Source organism: Camelus dromedarius, chromosome 3 (assembly GCF_036321535.1).
Source record: "Camelus dromedarius isolate mCamDro1 chromosome 3, mCamDro1.pat, whole genome shotgun sequence".
NCBI lineage: Eukaryota > Metazoa > Chordata > Mammalia > Artiodactyla > Camelidae > Camelus > Camelus dromedarius.
The window spans coordinates 81,867,451-81,886,804 of NC_087438.1; the positions used below are offsets into that span (position 1 = coordinate 81,867,451).

The 19,354-nt window shown below is 43.3% G+C and overlaps 1 long non-coding RNA gene and 1 pseudogene across 1 annotated transcript in view; both read right to left on the reverse strand.

Moving 5' to 3' along the window:
* Positions 1-2,243: 2,243 nt before the first annotated feature.
* Positions 2,244-19,354, reverse strand: part of LOC135321073 (uncharacterized) — a 114,096-nt gene continuing 96,985 nt past the window's right edge. The window contains exons 2-3 of the long non-coding RNA XR_010380497.1: positions 15,487-15,644; positions 2,244-2,519 (exon numbers count right to left, since the gene is read on the reverse strand). This is a non-coding gene — a long non-coding RNA (uncharacterized LOC135321073). The remainder of the gene's footprint in view (positions 2,520-15,486; positions 15,645-19,354) is intronic.
* LOC135321038 (interferon-related developmental regulator 2-like) lies at positions 10,894-12,878 on the reverse strand (annotated as a pseudogene).

The following is a 19,354-nucleotide window of genomic DNA, read 5'->3' on the forward strand; positions in this document are numbered from 1 at the left end:
GCGAGTGGGACCAGGCAGAGGCTGTCTGGCCTGATGGTCCCACATGTGCACGTGTCCAGTCGCAAGTCAGGACACCAAACCCACCCAGGAAACTAGAAAAGGGCAGGTCAAATCATGTTGGCCATCGAACCTCAACAAAGCCCCAGATTATGTGCAGCTCTGCCGAGCGCTATTATTATTCGTCTTCAGGTTCTCAAGGCTTATTTTCAATTCAAATGGCTATTCTCAAAATTAAATTGAGCTCATTTTGAAAGTCAAATTTCATGAGACACTGCATTCCAAGCAATACTTCACCCTGTAAAAATGTGTTCCCTCTCCTATGTTCCCTTGATCCAATTCCATCAAAGCAGTTCAGTTGTGCAATTCTATTAAGACCATTATTTGTCTTACATTTGACGTATCCACTTGGCTTGTATATTAGCTAACCTGGGGGGAAGAAACCTTCCCCGAAGGTATTCCTGCCTTCTATAATAAATCGTTTCAGATTTCCCTTTGATATCTGCAATGATATTGTGTTCACTTGGGCCTCAGAATATTTTGTGATTTCTGGGGTCATTCTACCCTTCATAATAATGCAGTTGCTTTGTATCAGAACAGATCTCTGTAGATTTCTAAAAATAAGTTCAGCTTAGCATTCACTCAGTTATGCTAATTCCCTAGCACCTGAGAATTTTGGTTGTTCTCCAAAAAAAAAAAAAAATGGTCATCTATCATGTTTAACTTGCTTTTCAGATATTTTCTATGTGAAAGATATATGAGTTTAGTTTCTCAGCCATGGTAGACTCGTCATTTTACTTCAGGTACCTAATGGCCACAGTAAGCATCCCCAGACTGCAGAGGAGACAACAGCATGCTCTAGCACCCCTCTTTTCCAAGTGTGAGCCTGAAAGCAGGGTGATATTTTGCTGAAATCTATCCCTGCCAAATTTCCCATGTTGAATGGCAGTGGTCTTCAAAGTAGAGTATGGACACCCCTCAAGGTAGAACAAAGACATTCTAAGGAGTGTGAGGCTGATCTGCAGATCCTCAGCCTCTCCATGAATATGTTCCTAAAACTGATTTTCTTGAGACGGTGCCTGAGGTCATACTGGTCCTCACCCCTTTCACAATATACCTTTTGTTACTTAACAATAGAAAAGTATACACAGCAAACATTACCTTGGCACAGCAGAGGAACAAGATGAATGCTCTTTTAAGTAAAGCGTTTTAACAATCTACCCCAATTCATTACATTATGGGATGTATTCCCAATAAAAAAATCATATTTTTGTGCATAATAATTGACCATAGTTTTTAATAATTGCATATTGTTTGATCCATAATATATGATTAATAATTGTAATGATAATTCAATCTAGAAGAAAAATATTCATACTTTGGACCCATAAGGTCATAGAAATTTTTTAAATTTAAATTTTTAGTTATTTTTGTTCTAGAAAAGTATGATGAGGTTAAAGACTTTGAAACATAATGATATATTATGTTAGAATACACTTCAGCACAGGAATTGAAATAGAAATATGTCAAGATAGAATATTTGCTACTGAGCAGAGATGAATCTGACAGTCTCGCTTCGTTTATGTCCGAACATCTCAGCTAAGCTCTCAGAGCCCTATGATGGAAATCTGAGCACGGCAGTTCAAGTACACAGGGCCAGTCCCAGAGGTGTATTCCCCCTGCTCTCCACACTCAGACTTATTTGGATAAACATGCCATCCGTACCCCCTCTCACCTCGCCTTCTCTTTCCTTTCTCCCTGGAGGTGCTCTATGGTCCATGTATGGTCTACTGGCATCAGGAGGAATGGGACACCTCGTCCGCAAAAATTCTCTGCCCACATTGACCTCTGCTGAGATGTAATTTGCCTCATCTGTGTCTCCATATTCCATGTGTGAAGTCTGCAGTCCTGCCGTGGCCTCAGATGGCCAGGTCACTCTTCCTGAGTCCTTCTCAGTCTAAGGTGGAACTGAGCAAACTTGTATAATACACCACCAGGGGAATGTCATACGTGGCCTAGACTCAACAGGACTTGCACTTGAAGTGAGGACTGTATTAACCATCCTTTTAATTTCTGTAAATCAATGCTTTAACACCTACACAATGCCTACTAGCTGCTCCCAAACAGACCCTGGCTCCCCTCAAAACATGGGAAACTTTAGATAGCCCCAGACAACACACTTTAACAATCACAGAGAACATGAATCTCAGAGGACCATTTTCAATTTTAGGTGGCCAATCCTGAGATTGCCTCCCTGCCCTTGCCTCTCCCATTCCTTCCCATGGAAACCAGAGCTCTGCTCCCTCTCTCTGTCCCCTGAAGACCTCAGTGCTTCCCCTGATGGTCCCCGTGTGGTGTGCTGTGTTCTCCCCAGGGAACTGCAATTTGAACAAAACTGTGAAACTCTGGTTTCTCTTTTAGGGTCTGCATTTGGTCTCACCTTACCTCATCCAAGGAATACGGTTAAGACAGAGATGGAGTCAGTCTTCCCAGGTCTCATGGCTATGAGGAGGGCAGACATCCTAAAAAAAAAAAAAAGTGGAGTTTCTATTAGGAAAGACACAGTATCAGGCAGCGGAGGATGGAAGCTGAGCTGGCAAACAGCGTCCAGTTCAAGGAGCAAGGAACTAAGGCAGCACACCAGTTTAATGTTCCTTAAGTGCTGCTAGGAAGGCAAAATAAAAATCTGTCGACTAAAATTAAACAGTGAAAAGAAACAGGTAAATTAAGCAAATTGGTTGTTCACTGAATTGTCTTTTAGCAAATTAACCTAGAACGGACATAATTGGTAATAAAGAAGGAATAGAATTTAATGAAGATTTAGTAATTGTCCCTGAGGGATGGCCTAACAATTGCAAATGTTGGATGTCATTGTAAACAACACTCTTAAAGATCACTTTTAAAGGAAGACAGTGAGTGGTTGGGCTGTGGCAATAATAAATACATACTCAAGGGACAAAAAAAAAAAAAAAAAAAAAAAACTTGTTCTAATGTTACACAAATGGGTTCTAGTGGCTTGGGATAAATTTCCAGTGACAGCATCATGCATGATTCAAAAAGTGCTATATCTCAAACAACTTAGATAGAAGTGAAGGCGACAAGCCTCACATAACTGCATTAGAGAATTCAAAAAGTGGCCTTAGTGATGATGAAGACACGATGTCAAAGAAGAATGTGAAGAGCATGGAAAAAATGAAAGCAGGAGAAAGCATATCTCTAAAATCACATTATCTTATGCATCTTATAGAATGCGATTTTAAACGTGTAGTACACTGAAATTAAACGTAATAACTAGACTCTTGAATGTTTCATCTAGACCTCTTAACATTCACAGATCCGTGTTTGAAGAAAGGTTTTTTTTTAATTTTTTTGAAGGCTGAGCATTCTGTTTAATTATCTCCAATAATCTTAAAAAAAGTTAGCACATATATCCATTCCTCTCACCTACTGTAGTGGCATCTGTCCAAATACTATCCCCTCTAAGGAAGTGGTTCATCCCGAGGGATCAAGACCTGAGAAAGGAATAAACAGCTCTTTTCTTTTTGCCCCACAGGCCTGAAACAGGGCAGGAAGAGGCCACAGGGCTGAGTGCAGGGGCAAAGTACCAGGGTCCCAAGCAGCCTGGCTTCCAGTCAGCCACTCAAATGTCTGTTGTTTTGTTATTAAAAAAAATAAAGTGACAATTCCTGGCAAGATCCAGGGGTTGCACTGTCATCTGTTAAAAATATGGAGAGACGGAGAAGATGGCGGAGTAGAAGGACGCTCACAGGTCACCCTCTCTCACAAACACACCAAGACCCACATCAACAGACCCACTCAGCCAACCAGAGCACCTGCAGAACTCCGACAGAACATCGCCCTCTTCAAAAGATAAAGACGCCAAAAATCTGGTAGGAGAAAAGGAAAAAAGAAAGAACAAAAGGCAAAGCAGCACGGGACGGGTCCCACGGGGAGGGAGCGGCAAAGAGAGGACTGGCGCTCGCTCGCTGGGTCTCCCCTCTCCAACTGAGAGGCCAGTGGGACGGAGGGGGAGCCTCCGAGGCTCGGATCTGTACAGAGCAGCCCTTGACTAACAGAACTAAGTTAAACGGGCACAGAGCGTCCCCCCGACACCCAGCCTGAGACGCGGGCCGGCAGCGGTGGGCAGGGCCAGGCTGCACAAGCCAGGCGGAGGACGGGGGCGGCGGCACGGAGGCAGCCGCAGGGGAACGCAAGGGGCTGCGCGCCGTGGCTTTGGGTGCACAGGGCAGAACAACCTGGGCCCTCCATAAAACAGCAAGGTTGATGTGCTCTCAGGGGAAGGGTGCACACCCCCATCTCTGAAAACCCGCGGAAAGTTTTCGGGGGAAGAGAGGCGGGGCTCACGCACAGCCACCATATCCTCCGCGCTGAGCACTCAGGCGGGGGCGGGGGCGAAACCTGCATCCGCACCGAAGGGCTTAGCAGCCTCAAAGGCCAGACTGAGACTGGCCTGCAGCCCGGGGCAGATAGGATCCTTCCAGCCTGGTCCCTCAGAGAACTTGCTCCCCAGAGACAAACAAGGAGCTGAGTTCTGGCTTGGAGCAGGGACAAGGCTGTCCCTCAGTCTTCCCCGAGCCCACCCGCGGAGCGCCGACCAGGGCGGAGCGCCGACCGGCGGAGCGCGCAGCCGCAAAGAGAGCGGAGCTACCGGCAGCGCAGGTAGAGGGAGAGCGCCCCCCCCCCCCCCCGCCTTTCGGGCAGGAACACAGCCCCTGACCGAGGTGCTAGGAGGGGGCACGACCCGCCCTCCTACCTGGCCAGTCTGCAACATCTGACTGCGGCATCCAGAGGGGCAGCGACCCGCCCGCCCACAGCAGAGAGCTGCACCTGACCCAGTGTTAGGAGGAGGCGCGATCGGCTTGCCGACAGGTGCTGGGAGCAGCACAGAAGAGGGCGCCAACGGAGGGCCTCTGAAAACAGCAAGCTGAGCTTCCAAAACAGGACGAAGACAGAAAGACTTCACAGTAAAAGCACACAGACTCCAGGAGAACACCGACAAACCCACCCACCCCCCCCCCCTTTTTTTTAAATCTGTTTTTACCTGTTCTATTTTCTATTACTCTCTTAATTTTTACTTCTTAATTCATTTCTATTTCTCTTGGGTTTTGATGTCCTATTGATTAGACACAGGTTTCAAATACATCTATTCATCTCCCCCCCCCCCTTTTTTTGTAAAGGTTTTAAAAGGACGTCTCAACCCGATTAATACTCTGCTTCAACTCACTCTTCTATTATTCATTATACACTGTTTTCAAACCCTCTTTCTCCCTTCTTTTAAAATTCTTTCTCTCTCTCTCTTATTTTCTTTTTCTTTTTTTCCTAAGTTCTATTCCTAAATAGGCATTAGATAGATAAAATCCTTAAGGACCAAAATAAACAACTGATACTCCATAAACCACAGTGACAAAGAGGTATGAGCAAGATGAAGAAGCAGAAAAACCTTTCCCAATTAAAAGAACAAGAGAAATCCCCTGAAAGAAAGATCAACAAAATAGACATCGATAGCCTACTAGATCAAGATTTCAAAAAAGGAGTGATCAAATTGCTGAAGGAATTAAAAGAGATAGTGTTTAGAGATATAAAATATGTCAAAAATGAAATTGAAGCTATAAAGAAGAGCCAAGTAGAATGGGTAAACTCATTGACAGAGATGAGGAACGATCTAATAGCTGTGCAAAGCCGACTAGATAATGCAGAGGAACGAATTAGTGATCTAGAAGACAGGGCAATAGAAAGCACCCATTCAGAAGAACTACAAGAGAAGCAAATAAAAAATAATGAAAATAGCATAAGGGACCTATGGGATACTATAAAGCATCCCAATCTTCGCATAATAGGGGTCCCAGAAGGAGAAGAAAGATCAAAGGGGATTGAAAAGGTTTTTGAAGAAATCATGACTGAAAACTTCCCAAACTTAAAGAAGGAATCAGATATCCAAGTACAGGAAGCTCAGAGGGTCCCAAACAGGAAGGACCCAAATAGACCCACACCAAGACATATCATAATCAAGATGGCCAGAGTCAAGGATAAAGAAATGATTCTAAAGGCAGCAAGAGAAAAGCAAAGAGTAAGTTACAAGGGAACCCCCATAAGGCTCTCAGCTGATTTCTCTACACAAACACTACAGGCCAGAAGGGAGTGGCAAGATATATTCAAAGCCCTGAATGAAAAAAACATGCAGCCTAGGATCCTTTATCCAGCAAGGCTATCCTTGAGGATAGAAGGAGAGATAAAGAGTTTCACAGACAAAAAAAAAAAAAAAAGCTGCAGGAGTTTAGCAACACTAAACCCATGCTAAAAGAAATATTGAAAGGGCTATTCTAAATAGAAAAGCAGCAGGATGCTACAGAAATGAGAAACACACAACTGGAAAGGTGATAACTCATGAATTACAAATAAAGTAAACATGAAATTATAAAAGAAGACATACAAATCACTGAGAGTGGGAGAGGGAGGCAGGGAAATACAGAAAATTTTTTTCTTTCTTTTTTAAATTTTTTTAACAGTAGGATGGGTTTGAGATCATGTTACTATCAGTTTAATAAAAACAGTTATAGTAATGGGTTGATAGATTTACAAAAAAGGGTAACCACAAGCCAAAAATTTACAAAGGAGTCACAAAAATTAAATAAAATCCATGATAATACAAAGGAAAATTACCAAACCACAAAAGGAAGAAGAAAGGAACAGAGGATATACCAATTCAACTGCAAAGATAAGTTCAAAGTGGCAATAAACACACATCTATCATTAATTACTGTAAATGTTAATGGACTAAATGCTCCAGTCAAAAGACACAGAGTGGCAGACTGGATAATAAAGCAAGAACATTCAATATGCTGCATACAAGAGACCCACTTTAGGGAGAAGGACACATATAGATTGAGAGTGAAAGGATGGAAAAGGATATTCCATGCAAATGGAAAAGCCAAAAAAGCAGGTGTTGCAGTACTGATTTCAGACAAAATAGACTTTAAAACAAAGGCCATAAAGAAAGATAAAGAAGGACATTTTATAATGATTAAAGGAGTGATACAAGATGAGGATATTACACTCGTTAATATATATGCACCCAATATAGGAGCACCTAAGTACATACAAGAATTACTAACAGAGATAAAGGGGGATATTGATGGGAATACAATCATAGTTGGAGATTTTAACACTGCATTAACATCACTAGACAGATCTTCCAGACAGAAAATAAACAAGGCAACAGAGAAATTAAATACTACAATAGAAAAACTAGATTTGATGGATATTTTCAGAGCATTACACCCCCCAAAAATAGGATATACATTCTTTTCAAGTGCACATGGAACATTTTCCAGGATCGATCATGCACTTGGGCACAAAAGAAACCTCAACAATTTTAAGAAGATAGAAATTATCTCAAGCATCTTTACTGACCACAATGCCATGAAACTGGAAATCAACAACAGAGAAACAAAGGAGAAAAAAAGGAAAGCACGGAGATTAAACAATATGTTATTGAAAAAACAATGGATCAATGAGGAAATCAAAGCTGAAATTAAAAAATACCTTGAGACAAATGATAATGAAAGCACAACCACTCAAAACCTATGGGACACAGCAAAGGCAGTGCTAAGAGGGAAGTTTATAGCGATACAGGCCTTCCTCAAAAAAGAAGAACAATCTCAGATAAACAATTTAACCCACCACCTGAATGAATTAGAAAAAGAAGAACAAAAAGCCCCAAAAAGCAGCAGAAGGACGGAAATAATAAAGATCAGAGGGGAATTAAATACAATAGAGATTAACAAGACCATAGAAAAAATCAACCAAACCAAAAGCTGGTTTTTTGAAAAACTAAATAAAATCGACAAACCTCTGGCCAAACTCACAAAGAAGAAAAAAGAGAGAGCACAAATTAGCAAAATAAGAAAGGAAAATGGAGAAATTACAACAAACAAAATAGAAGTACAGAATATCATACGAGAATATTATGAAAAACTATATGGAACCAAACTGGATAACCTACAGGAGATGGACAAGTTTCTGGAAACATACTGTCCACCAAAACTGAATCAAGAAGAATCTGAACACTTGAACAATCCGATCACTAGAAAGGAAATAGAAATAGCAATTAAAAACCTCCCTACAAATAAAAGTCCAGCACCGGACGGCTTCACCGGGGAATTCTACCAAACATACAAAGAAGAACTCATATCAGTCCTTCTCAAACTCTTCCAGACGATTGAAAAGGAGGGAATACTCCCAAACTCATTCTATGAAGCCACCATCACCCTGATACCAAAACCAGGCAAAGACACTACAAAAAAAGAGAATTATAGGGCAATATCACTGATGAACATAGACGCCAAAATCCTCACCAAAATTTTAGCAAATAGAATCCAACAACACATAAAAAAGATTATACATCATGACCAAGTGGGGTTCATCCCAGGGACACAAGGCTGGTTCAACATACGCAAATCAATCAGTGTAATACATCACATCAACAAGAGAAAGGACAAAAACCACATGATCATCTCAATCGATGCAGAAAAAGCATTTCATAAAACTCAACACCCATTTATGATAAAAACTCTCGCCAAAGTGGGTATAGAGGGAACATATCTCAACATCATAAAAGCTATATATGACAAACTTACAGCCAGCATAGTACTCAACAGTGAGAAACTCAAAAGCTTCCCACTAAAATCTGGGACAAGACAAGGATGCCCACTATCACCACTCCTATTCAACATAGTCCTGGAAGTCCTAGCCACAGCAGTCAGGCAAGAGAAAGAAATAAAAGGGATCCAAATTGGAAAAGAAGAGGTAAAAGTGTCATTATATGCTGATGACATGTTACTATATATAGAAAACCCTAAAAGGTCCACACAAAAGCTACGAGAGCTGATTGAAGAATTCAGCAAGGTAGCAGGTTACAAAATTAACGTTCAAAAATCAGTTGCATTTCTTTACACTGACGATAAATCAACAGAAGAAGAAAGTAAAGAAACAATCCCCTTTAAAATAGCACCCAAAGTAATAAAATATCTGGGAATAAATCTAACCAAGGAGGTGAAAGAATTATACACAGAAAACTATAAACCATTGATGAAGGAAATTAAAGAAGACTTTAAAAAATGGAAAGATATTCCATGCTCTTGGATTGGAAGAATCAATATTGTTAAAATGGTCACACTGCCCAAGGCAATCTACAGATTTAATGCAATCCCTATCCAATTACCCAGGACATATTTCACAGAACTAGAACAAATCATAATCAAATTCATATGGAACCATCAAAGACCTAGAATTGCCAAAGCATTACTGAAGAGAAAGAAAGAGGCTGGAGGAATAACTCTCCCAGACTTCAGACAATACTATAGAGCTACAGTCATCAAGACAGCATGGTATTGGTACCAAAACAGACATATAGACCAATGGAACAGAATAGAGAGCCCAAAAATGAACCCACAAACTTTTGGTCAACTCATCTTCGACAAAGGAGGCAAGAATATACAATGGAATAAAGACAGTCTCTTCAGCAAATGGTGTTGGGAAAACTGGACAGCAGCATGAAAACAATGAAGCTAGAACACTCCCTTACACCATATACAAAAATCAACTCAAAATGGATTAAAGACTTAAACATAAGACAAGATACAATAAACCTCCTAGAGGAAAACATAGGCAAAACATTATCTGACGTACATCTCAAAAACTTTCTCCTAGAAGAAATAAAAGCAAGAATAAACAAATGGGACCTAATGAAACTTACAAGCTTCTGCACAGCAAAGGAAACCAGAAGTAAAACAAGAAGAAAACCTACGGAATGGGAGAAAATTTTTGCAAGTGAAACTGACAAAGGCTTGATCTCCAGAATATATAAGCAGCTCATACGACTCAATAAGAAAAAAATAAACAACCCAATCCAAAAATGGGCAAAAGACCTAAACAAGCAATTCTCCAAGGAAGACATACAAATGATCAAAAAGCACATGAAAAAAATGCTCAATATCACTAATTATCAGAGAAATGCAAATCAAAACTACAATGAGGTATCACCTCACACTAGTCAGAATGGCCGTCATTCAAAAAGCCACAAATGACAAATGCTGGAGAGGCTGTGGAGAAAGGGGAACCCTCCTACACTGCTGGTGCAGCCACTATGGAAAACAGTGTGGAGATTCCTCAAAAGACTAGGAATAGACTTACCATATGACCCAGGAATCCCACTCCTGGGCTTGTATCCAGAAGGAAATCTACTTCAGGATGACACCTGCACCCCAATGTTCATAGCAGCACTATTTACAATAGCCAAAACATGGAAACAGCCTAAATGTCCATCAACAGGTGACTGGATAAAGAAGAGGTGGTATATTTATACAATGGAATACTACTCAGCCATAAAAACCGACAACATAATGCCATTTGCAGCAACATGGATGCTCCTGGAGAATGTCATTCTAAGTGAAGTAAGCCAGAAAGAGAAAGAAAAATACCATATGAGATCGCTCATATGTGGAATCTAAAAAACAAAAACAAAAACAAACAAACAAACAAAAACAAAGCGTAAATACAGGACAGAAATTGACTCACAGACAGAGAATACAGACTTATGGTTACCAGGGGTGTGGAGGGTGGAAAGGGATAGACTGGGATTTCAAAATTGTAGAATAGACTACACTGTATAGCACAGGGAAATATACACAAAATGTTATGCTAACTCACAGAGAAAAAATGTGACAATGAGTGTGTATATGTCCATGTATGACTGAAAAATTGTGCTGAACACTGGAATTTGACACAACATTGTAAAATAATTATAAATCAATAAAAAATGTTAAAAAAAAAATATGGGCAAGGATGTGGACAGTCTCCTCCTGAGCTGGTCCCACCTCACAGGATGTCAGCCCGCTTGTCCTGCACACGGCTGCGTGCCTCGGTCTGGGCTTTTAAAGCAGGAGCGTTGTACCGGTGCTTCTTAAAAGGTGGAATCTTGCAGGCCTTCAGGGCAGTGGCATCCAGCACCAGCACAGGACCCAGGCCAAAGATATCACGGAGTAGCTCGTCGTTTTGTAGGTGATGGTGCAGGCCGGAACCCGGCACGTCCTTGAAGGCGGTGTAGATCCCTAGATCCTGCGCCGGGCCCAGCTGTCCACGTAGAGCACCTTGGGGTAAATAAAGACCTCTAGGCCCCCGGCGAGCTCCAAGGGCAGTGCAATGGTCTCGCTGGCAGCGATCCACAGATTCACACTTTGACTGGACAAGAGCCGGGGCAGCCGCAGCAGCCGCCTGCTCAGGACGTGGCTCATGTGCATGCTGGGGCGGATGGTGAGGCGCACTGCCCAGGCCTGCAGGGCGGCACAGAGCAGTCTGTGGAGCCACCCACACCACAGAACCGGCTGAAAACACCTTCCAAGCAGGTGAGGCAAAAGACCAAGTCCTGTACACCAGCGGCAGCCCCGTCGTAGCAGCCCACGCCAAGAGCGGAAGCGCAGTGGAGCCAGGCAGCAGGACCAGCCGTGCTGGTCTGGAGCACAGAGACCAGCGGGGGCTGCAGGCTGTGGGACAGCTCCTCGCCCTTGGGCCCAGGGCCCAGCTGCACACATAGCAGGCCTAGTATGGCAGCGGCCAGGGCCTGTTCCTCGCCCTTCCCTTTCTTGAGGCATTTTTCCAAGGCATGGGCCAGTGTGAGGCGGCGCTCCAGCAACAGCGGGGAGGAGGTGGGCCTCCAGGGGCCAGGCGCAGGCTCCCCAGAGCACTCCGCCGAATCTCGGCACGCTTGTCTGTGAGGCAGGCCACATACTCCTTCAACGAACTTCTCCTCAAGGTCTTCCTGCTGACCCTGCTCACCCACGGCATCCCTACCAGGGCTTTCCTCTGCTGCGGTGCTAACAAGGCTGGGGCATTCACTGGTGCTGCTTGCGGGCCTCGCAGGAGCCTGAGTCCGCCTGCGCCCTGATCCGGGAACCTGCTCCGCAGCGCTGGCCTCCTCTGCGGGGGGCGGGGCATGTCGGGTATACGGCGGCGGGGGTGGGGGAGGGGTGGGGGAGGGGGAGGGGGGTTGGAGAAGGGGGTGGGGCTCCAGACCAGCGCGCCTCCCGCTAGTGCTCTAAGCTGAGACTCGGGCAGACGAGCGCGAGAGCCACACGCCACACGCCACGCGCCACCGTCTTCACGAGGCGCCCCAACCTGCCCCGACAAAACATTCTAGATCTTCTCACGGAGGAAAGAGACAGCTAAGGTCACTTTACAGATGGATGTTTACAGTAAGCGGTAAGTAGGAGGGGGCCACATTCGTAAAAGCCCGTGTAACAAAGCACATGATGTGACCTCGAGAGCCAGGAAGACTGCTGTGCAGAAACACTCTTTATAAACTGCTGTCAAGATAAAGAGGGAGGGAGGAAGGGTACAGCTCAATGGTAGAGTGTGTGCTTAGCATGCACGAGGTCCTGGGTTCAATCCCCAGTACCTCCATTAAAATAAAGAAATAAACCTAATTACTCCCCCCCAAATAAATGAATACAAATAAAATAATAAAGATAAAGAGGGAGTTAGTTAAGGGGAGAAAGGATGTTCCAGATCAAGTTAGAAGCAGATACAGAATTCTGGGGGCAGGACCCAGTACCGAAAATAGACTGTGGCTGGAGCAGAGGGAACACAGGGAAACGTAGAGCAAGATGTGGCTGGAGAGCCAAAGGACACACAGCAAAAAGCCAGGGAGGGATGCTAATCACATTGTTTTCATCTAAGAGTGAGAAGAAGCCAAATAAAGAGGTGGCTGTTCCCGTAATCCAAACAGGAGAGACGCTGGCATCTTCACAGGTGATGACCAGGTCCCAGATCCCAGATCCCAGATCACACAGACTCCTGCAGGCCATGGTAAGGATTTAATGAATTTTGATTTTGGTTTTGGTTTGGCTTAGTTTTTTTGTTTTGTTTTGTTTTGTTTTGCTAAAGTGCAACTGAAAGCTTGTAAATATAAGAATGAAATGAACTGACTTGTATGGGTGTTCCCACAACAGCAATCCAGTTGCTGGAAGGAGGGGACAAAGGGCAAGAACTGCAAAGGAAGGACGATTGGGCGGTTACTCTCCTGATCTGTATTACAGATGGTCGTTTAGTCATGATGGCAGCAGTGGAGATGAAAACAAGTAAACGCCTTGGCAAGAAGAGAGTTTCAAAGAGCTCTCCTAGGTTTCTGTATTAACAGGACGCTGGTGCATTGCACTGTGATAGGAAACACTGGGAAAGAACCAGCTTTGGGGGTGAAACAAAAGCACAAGAGAGGACACAGCGTAAATGAGGTAGAGTGACATTTCCTTTGCACTTTTCTTTCAGTGGCAAAATGAACAATATTCATGATAATATCCTGAATATTTCAGGCGTGGAAACTTCCACGTTCTGCATGCTGTATAAACAAAGGAAAGTTACAGGATATGTTGTAGAATCACCCAATGTGTTCCATGGGATGTGGAATTTTAAATGATGGATACTTGACCTGTTTGGAAGAAAGGACGTATTTACGTATTGAAGCGAGCCCCGTGGTCATCACTGTATGACAGCACTCTGTCACATACAGTGGATCCTGGGATCCCAGGGAAAGGTGCTGAAAGATTAAAACCACTGTGACTCATCAGAGAGGATCTCCTGAAACTCCTAATGACCCTAAAAGATGATATCTTTTCTCAGAACAGAAGGCTGGCTTTAATATAGAAACGTCATACACAAGAAGGAAGTTTTTATGTTTGTTACCAATTCTGATGGCCATTCGTGTAGTTCGGTATTTCTCTTCAGTAAAGATTATTGTAAGAAGAGCCCTGGGGCAGATGGAGAATGAATTTGTCTACAACTTTGGGGCTACGGGACAATCAGCCAGCACTAACACCAGGGACCAGCATCTACTCAGAACCCCAGGCTACATCACCTACTCGGATGCTGAGCAGACAACTCTCAAGATGAGAGACACATGGATTTGGGTAAATGCTCTTTCTTGTGGGAGAAGGGAGAAAGCACATCTCTGACACATTCGGCAAACAGAGAGTTAAGTGTTCCAGGCCATCTCTCCTAATGTGTGGGTAGTGAGAGAGTCAGGGAGGTCACCATGGATACATCTGGTTGCATCTGCCTGAGTTATTTGTATTGAACAGATTGCTACAGGGTATTTTTTTTCTGGTCTCATTATGTGTGTGTAATGCCAATTAAATAACAGGAATGAAAATTAAAAAGGAAAATATCTGCCCCTGCTGGGTATAATCTCATTAGTGCAAAGTCAAATGATTAGTCCTAAAAAGGGCTCCAAAAGGCAGCAAAGACAGCTTTAAAGTTGCAGGAATTTTTTGCATCACAACTAGAAAATGAACCAGAATTGCTCACTCTGTTGAAGACACCAGCATCATGCCTCTAATAAGACCACATTACGGCTTGAGTACCACTGTGTCTGCACGTAAATGAACAGCATGGAAACTACCATGACACATCCCAAACCTCAAGTCCATAACACAAAATGACCATGTCAGGCACCTTAAGGACAGGTGTCATGTTTCCCTGGGTTGATTGTGAAACTTGATCGGCGCTCACTTTACAGTGCTCAATGACTTACATAATCGTCAAGCATCAGACTTTCTTTCTACTTAACCAAACCAGCCAGCTATAAATTTGCCAGCAGCACTGGGTGTACCTCTCAGAGAAAAATGTGGACTAGAAGGGTCTGTCCAGTTTAAGCCTCAGAGTGCATTTAGAATGAAGGGCCTGAGCAGCTGGGCAGTCCACCAGCAGGCGGCTGGTCTCCAGCTATGCCTCGGGTGGAAGACCAAACTTTCCCTTCCTTCTGAAAGTCTGAGGAATGTCAGATACAGCTGTTTGGAAGCAAGATGATTCCAGAGGAAGACTTGGAATGTCAGGCTATGTACCAACTGGCCAAGCCCAGAGGATTTTCCTCAGAGACACTCGGGCATGTAGCTTCTCTTTCAAAGGGCTCTCACACCTTATCCCCTTTTACCTTCAGTCTGAGAAGCAGAGAAAATAGGAATCATGCCAGTATTTCAGGTGGAGAGAGTGAGGCAGGTACAGACCTCGGCCATACTGATCATCTCTAGTTAATCGCCCCACTGAGCACCCAGTCCAAGGAAGCCAGGCACACATCTGCAAACATTTATCTAGGAAAAACTTCACCTGCGATAAGGCATGGACTCTGTGCCCTCACAGGGTGCTGAGAACATGAATTTGCCCACCCAGGATAGGGAAAATTGGACATCTTCCCAGGCTCTGACCTATGAAAAGTAATCTTCCTGATTGAATAACTTTTAACAAGGATCCAGAGTTAGGCCTCAGGGGGGCCTCTGAATCCCCTGTAATTATTATGCAAAAGTGTGAAGTGTGGGTGTGTGTTTAAATTCACGAGGAAAACTTTCATCAGATTTTCTACCTCCATGAACTGTAAAAGTTTAAGAATCCTAATCTCTAGAGATGAAGTGAGCCCACACTTACTCTGGAGAAGCTGAAAAGAAAGTTGGGACTGTGCCTTAATGTGGAGTTAGGAATAGTGAAGGCAGAAAGCCCTGTGTGAGGCACCAAGAGCCTACTCCTCGGAGCTGGAACATGGTCCACTCTTCAGAGCAACGGTTCACTCTCCAGGGGGCGGTGCTCTGCAAAGAGAAAATCACAGACTTTTAGACGTAGACAGATGTAGGTTTGCCAATATTAACCATGTGATTTTGGCCCAGGTATTTCTCACCTCTGATGTTCAGTTTCCTCCTTCTTAAAGTAAAACAATAAAAATATGAAAATAATCAGTCCCATTGCTCAGCATTGTTTCGAGGATCCAGTGACATAATATAAGTCAAATTCCTGGCAAACAGAAGACCCTCAATAAATGCTGATTTACTTCCTCATCCCCTGTTTGGGAGCCCTGAGAAAGAATAATGAGAACAAAAAGAAGGAAGGAAGGAAGGTAGGTAGGTAGGCGGATTTGAACCTGCCCCCTGGCTTGGAAAAATTATAAGGAATCAAAAGAAGACAGAAATCACATGGCCTGACAAGAGAATAGAGCAAAGACATGGGGATTTCACAGAATGAACCAAGCAGTGAACAGAGCGTCAGATATCCCTGGACCAGCCTCAGCAGATGGGAACCTGGACAGCAGAACTCAAACCCACACCTTGGGATTCCTAGTCCAGCACTCTTCCCTTTATTTCTCCCTCAATCCTGCTCACGTACATTTTTGTTGCTTCCTGTTTGCATTCTGTCCCTCTCTGTTTAATCACAAGACTAAACATGGTTTGCAACGAAATGAGTAGCTGTTAGCTCTAAACAACAAGAGGTAATGCACCTGTACAAAGTAATATCCGTATCACAAGCCGACTATTAGAGCAAAATGAGCGAGTGAGCGAAGAGGCTGCTGGCACCAGAAGACCATGCCACATGGAGCAGTCAGCGCACAGTGAGTGAAGCACTGCCAGGAGAGGACCCAACGCGGAGAAGGCACAGGCCCAGGACCCCTCCTCCCCACCCCAGCTGCGGTGGCTGGTGGTAATCCAGTACAGTACTCTCCAACATATCCTGCTTTCTGTGACCTGGATTCCCTAGGACAGTTCTGGTTTTAAATCACACAGGATGACACTTCCCTTGAATTCCTTGCCAAAGAAGTGGAAGCTAGAAGATCCTTGACACTGGGCCTCATAGAATTTGAAGGTCAAGAGGCTGAACCTGAGAGACTCAGATGACGATAAAATCTCATCTTGACCAGGAGGAAGAGATGGTACAGAACATCCCCGGGAGCCAGGACTTCGTGGCTTCCAAAGAGGGTAAGCACTGAGATTCGGAACATGTCCCCACACACCGCTGGTGTACATTTATTTTCCTTTGTCCAGATAACTAACACCTACACAATGCAATAATTTAGAAAGCTTAAAAAAAAAGATACAGTTCTCCATTTCCTTCCCGTTTCCATATTCTGGTGATGATTTGTTCTAACCCATGCTTGTTTATATACTTTTATTTCATCTGCACATCTCTTTAAATACTTCTTACTGGAAACAATCAAATTGGCCTATCAGTAACATAATGGATAAGCTGTGTTTTATCATTTAAAAAATGGTGTGTATGTGCACGCACACGTGCGCACACACACACACACACACACATATATATATATCCAGTCAACATCTACTGTCCTAGATTATTCAGAGCAGCAACCACCACCATACACACCCCTAATAGCTAACGTGCCTAGACTTATTAGAAGCAGCATAAGAGTTACATTCTGTCCTAAATGCATATTGATCCCTACCTCTCCCGACTCATACAAATGCATGGATACATGCCTATCCTGGAATTAAAGTGACCTTGAGGTAGCCAGTGTGAGTAACACTGCTTATTTCTCTGGTGACTATCAGAGAATGAAGACAGGAGAAGGATACAGTCTAATAAGGTTTGGATTGGTTGGAGAAGAAGGAGTCTGAAAACACTGGATTCCCCAAGAACTGAGGTGGAGACATGGGGAATGGTGAGCAGGGTCTGAACCCCCAGTTTCCTCCCAGTGAGGGTAAAGCTGACAGAAACCATAAAGCACAGGGAACAGGGTGGAGGACAGGCCTATTGTTTGTCTCCATACGAAAGAATGCAGCCTGGGCACCATGTTTTTTTCCCTTTGCTTAGGCTGCCCAGTCTGGGTGCTCTGACATAGCTGGATATTTTCTTAGTAGGTGAAACTGAGAGAAATCCACCGTTTTAAATTTTGTTTTGTTTTGTTTTCCAGTATAGCACTCAGAAAGTTCCCATTGGATCTATTCTGGTGCCTGACATGGAGAACATTTGGCATGTAATGCTTTCTGATTTGGAAATAAATATTCTAAAGGTAAATGAGTATTTTTTTCCCTTGCACATAGCAGGTGCTAGGGAAATATTGACAGTCCTGGTGGGATGGGAGGTAGCTCTCGTGTCAGGACACTTTGACATCAGTTCGGTTACTCTCTACGTGGAGCCAAAGATGATCCTTTAGACCCTATGTTAGATTTTTCAATAGAAATTCCATACTCAGCAAACCCACAGATTTGCCTCCAACAAGAACATGATTGTGTCACATTTGTGCAGCCAAGTGGTAACAGAGAACAATGAGGTCTCTGTACATAACTGTGAGACGACCCCCGCAGGAAATGCCAAAGCTGCTGGAAGACTTAGACCTCTAATCAACACTTTGAATCCTTCTTGGAAATAGGGAATAAAATATATACAAAGTAAATAAAGGGAAATTTATCCAATGTGTAGCAGAGAGAAGAAGCAGAGGCCTTGGGAATAAGCCTAGGCCTTCATGTAAGGAACCATAATCATTCCACGGCCACTAAAAAATGTTTCAGGGGTACAAAGTTGAGTAGCCACTGATAGACATGACACTTGGTGGTCCGTACATCAGCAAATGACCCGGGTCTGCAATAATGACAGTCACAACCACAAGCACTTTTTGAACACCTGCTCTAAGGCAGGCATACTTGGGGCTATTTCCAACACATGTTAAACATGCACTGGATATACAACTTGAGTTACCACTGACATTTAACTCACAACAGCTTTATGAGGTAGGTTCTTTAAGGCACAGAGAGGTTAAGTAACTTGGCCAGGATCACACAGCTAGTCATTGTCTGAGCCAAGATTCAAAGCCAATCCTGAAGTCTGTTTCCAGAGGTATGCTTTTATCTACTTACTTTCTTATTTGGGGGTCATTTAGTAATACCAAACTTGCATTTCGACCCTATCTAGCATCCTGTTTATTCCTCTAAAGCAATCTTTTCAGAGAATGAACTGTGAGTAACTTTACAATAACTGCTTTAAAAAAAAAAAAAAGTCCTGTTTATTCTTCCCAGGAGCACCATCTTCTAGAAGAGGAACACTGGAAATAACCATACATCAGATACCTGAAGCAATCAGGGTGAAGAATGTAACACTACTAAACAATCTCAAGGTGGGTTAGTACTCAGACATTTAATGTTTCATTACCAGAAACTTCAGTCTCTATATAACCTTCCCTGGAACAAATATGAACATTTCTTCCCCTGGAAGTATAATGTATTATGTTTAACATGTATTGAACATAGCCCCATTTGATCCTACATTTCTTTCACCTGCAACAATGAGTTTGAAATATAAAATGCATGTGCTCACTGGGGAACTGCAGAAAATTAATTCCCAGCAAATTTTGTCAATGACTGTCACTCACTTTCTCCCTTAAAGGATTGTTCTGTTGTTGCACAGACACATCATTAAGCATTGCTGCGAAAGGGGATAGAGAACGCATTCCTATTTTGCAGGGCTCAAGTCTAAAGGGAAATCAGATCTTGCTTAGTGTTGTCATAGCTGCATA